General features: G+C 43.9%; 1 pseudogene; it reads left to right on the plus strand.

The window, feature by feature from the left end:
* The first annotated feature begins 993 nt into the window (after positions 1 to 993).
* On the plus strand, positions 994 to 3,472 carry LOC105818805 (annotated as a pseudogene).
* Positions 3,473 to 3,718: the final 246 nt, after the last annotated feature.

Raw genomic sequence — 3,718 nt, forward strand, 5'->3', positions numbered from 1 at the left:
GCTGTTCTTCAGGTAAGACCACTGTATCAGGAGATGAATGCTTAGATAATTTTAGCTGATCCTATAAAAGACTGAATTAAATTAATTTGCCTTAGTCTCATTTCAGAACAACAAGCAACTGGTCCCAGCAGGGGCTTAACTACATGACGTAGGGAGACTTCTCTAGTCACACAGATCTTTAACATTCTGGTCTCTGTTAGTCATTTATCATTGCATTTAAATAGATGACTGCTACTATACATCAGTCTTGCACTGCTGGTTACAAGAAATGATACAAGAGAAAAAGAAATAATCTCAATATAGTCAAAGAATCAGGTTCTTAAGCCAAAGTCTGGATCATGAAAAATTCTTAAATGAAGAACGTTTGAGAAAAAAAACTACTGGCCAGTCCCCAAGAAGAAACCAGACTCCTTTCAACTCTGTACTTCAATTCTATAGAGTTCAAACTCTAGTATAATAGCATGGCTCCAAAGAATAAAGTCACAAAAAATGTAGAAGTCCATACTATCTTTTTCATATTAACAACATTAATTCTAATAAAAACATTATTCTAGTTGTTATAATTATATGTTATTTTAAATTTTAAATGATGTGAGACCAAACAAAATTATAAGGAATAAAATGTAAAACCTAAACTCTAATTCCTTTTTGTTAAGCAACTTTTATAGTTCAATGAACATTAGAAATATGAAATCTACTAATTAATGAATTAGTAAATGCGATGATAAGCATTTTCTCTCTTTCTGGATTTTGTTTCCTCCTTTTCTCTCCTGTCACCTCTTCTTTCCAAGGCCTTCTCCCCACCATCACCTCATCCTCCCCTTCTCTCCTCTCCTGGCCCCTCCTCTCATACTCCCACACTAGCACTGAGAAACCCTCGCCCCTAGAAGCACACAGCTGCAGGGCCTGAGCAGAAGGCTAAGACTGGGCCACCCTCTCTGCTGTGGCCCACACATGTAAGGAGTCCATAAAGGCTACTATATTCTGTTGAAGATGTCTAACGGTAACTCTACTCAAGAGATTCTAGAATCAGGAGAAAAAGAAACTAAGAGAAGAATCTATAAACAAAGACAAGGTTGTATCTAAGCATCCAGGTAAGGAAGAAATTGAGAAAGAGGGTGAAGATATCAATTTGCCTCAGCAGAGATAAACATCATGTTTACATGTTTACAGAGGTAAACATCAAACTATGGTCATGCCAGGAAAAGAGCCAAGTCCAATTCTAAGTTGAAGTCGGTGCGCAGCCTGGTGTGAGGAGACCTCCACACCATTTGGTCATGGGCCGCTAGAAGCACAGGATATAAACTGATTGCACATTAGTTGCCTCTCTGGCAAGGAGGAGAAAAAAATCCTCAAAAGAAGCCTCTGAAATGGAAGACAAGGACAAAAACAAAGTCCCAAGAAAGATGCCATCTGGAGATCCCAGCCAAGAATATACCAGACTTCACTGGAATTTCTTATAAATTCCATGAAATTCTTGTAAATCCACTGAAAAAGAACCCAAAGGACAGAGTGATGCTGCTAAGATTAGAACAGGAGCTTCTGAAATTTATAAATAACAATAACCAGTTTAAGAAACTCCCTAAGATGACCCCCTATCACCAAAGGCTATTATGCTGGGTAGCTGCTGATTTGGGGATGGACCACAATGTTGATCAAACTGGAAAATCTACCATCATCAACAAAACCATTAACAAAAGAGTCCCCCAACAGAGGTTCTCAGGACACATACAGGATGAGAAGAATACAAAATTTCCACAGAGATTCATTTTCAAGAGACACAATCCAGTCCAGACTGAGATGATAACCAGATTGGCCAGAACAGATTTCTAAATGACATCAAGGGGAAGCTCCAAGGGCTAAGCCGCCTCTCAAGCAGCCAACAAAGCAGCACAGACGGTGAATTTCAATTCCTAGAACTACACCCTTGAAGAATGTGATCCCCTGTCATCAAAGCCAACAGCTTCAGTAGAATCTCTATCCTCACCTGGTGACAGCATCGGGAGCAGTAAAGGTGGCAGCGCAGGAAGGATCTCCAGGCCAGGTATGGTGGAAGCTGCTCCAGAAATGTGCAACCAGGTCACCTCATCCTTGTCTGTCCAGGGCCTTCTTCCCTGTACTGACCAGCAGCAGCAGCAGCAGCAGCAACTTCCTGCACCCCCACCCATGTTTCAGCAATAGTCACCTTGAATATTCACAAGGTCTCACAGGCAAATGACTTCAGCAACACCTTTAGAAAATTAAGCCTTAACAGTCATGATTCACCTGAAGCTGCTGACCCATCCTCAGCCCTGTTGCAGGCCCCACTTTTCTCTCAACATCCTCAGCAGACAAGCGCCATCATGCCACAGCCCCTCTCACCTCCAGCTGTTCCACCTTTAGCCTTCTGGGAAAGTTCTGCCATCCCACGGCTATATGCAGCCCCCTCAACAGATCCATGTTTCTTACTATTCCCTAGGATAATAGCCTAACTACAACCAGCAAAATAGACCTCTCTCTCCTCTCTCTCTTTCTCTCTCTCTCTGTCTCTCTGTGTCACCCAGAGCTTACAGCTTCCATGTGGTCAGCAGCTGCCTTAGTCACCCCGGAAGCCTGGTTTACAGCCTACGATGCCTGAGCAGGAGCAAGTGGCTCACCAAGGTTTGACTGGGGTCCAGCAGCTCAGACCCAGGGCCTGGAGGTTCACTACGCTCCACTGCCTTCTTACCAAGTCCCGGTGGATAATGACTTGCAAAATATGGACCAGCCACCTTTCCAGTAACCCACGCTGGTCTCTGTGAGCTAGTCTGTACAAGGGGGCCCCCCAGCAGGGGGCATACAGTATACTACAGCGTGATCGCACTTGCTCTTGGTATGAGCCCTTCTGTGGGGTTTCTGCAACCTCCTGGCTCTGAGAAGTATCAGATGCCTCAGTCTCCCTCTCCCTCTGTCCACCAGAGATGCCACAGCAGTACTAAGGGGTGCTACCTTCTGGACTAGGTGTGGAGGTTAAGCAGCCGAATGTCTCTAACAGACAACAGTCCTCCCCTTTTTCCAGAACCCATCTACAGTCCAGTGAAGTCATTATAAATATTACAACATGGACCAGCAGGGGCAGAAGCCTGGAGACTTGCACAATCTTGACAGTCCCCAGGCCAAAACATGAACAGTAGACCCGTCACATCTCCTCCTACTCAGTATCCATCGCCCTCACAAAGGGTGACAAGAGTCACATCCTCAGCAACTTATACATAGATCTCAGTCCCCTGCTCATCCACACACAGTTGCTCCAGCCTGGGGGCCACCAAACATTGATGGGCTATACTCCCTCTTGGGCCAGTCCATTTGTCCTCCCTTGCTCTGTGGCCAGTCAACTTACATGGTACACCAGGGAGAGACTGGACTGATGCATTGAAACTGGGACAAGAGACAAGTACTGAAATCTGCCTCCACTGACCTAGGACAGCAGACATTTGATCTAGTTTCCTGGTAAAATTGTTTTGAAATTTGTCACCACTAAAAAGGTATTTTACCATTGAAAGCTTACTTATGTATTCTCCATTCAAACTAAAACCATCTATTCACTTTCACCGAGCTCTTTAACTTCCTAGCTAAAAAAAAAAAAAAAAAAGATAGTAAATTGGACATAGAGTTAAGAATCAAGATTGAGATTCTGAGTTGATGAGTTGAGACAGGGGCCTAGGTGTAATTCTCAGCTCCAGAATTTAGCAGCTCTGTG

This window comes from Propithecus coquereli, unplaced genomic scaffold (genome assembly GCF_000956105.1).
Source record: "Propithecus coquereli isolate 6110/MARCELLA unplaced genomic scaffold, Pcoq_1.0 Scaffold450, whole genome shotgun sequence".
In the NCBI taxonomy this organism is placed as follows: Eukaryota; Metazoa; Chordata; class Mammalia; order Primates; family Indriidae; genus Propithecus; species Propithecus coquereli.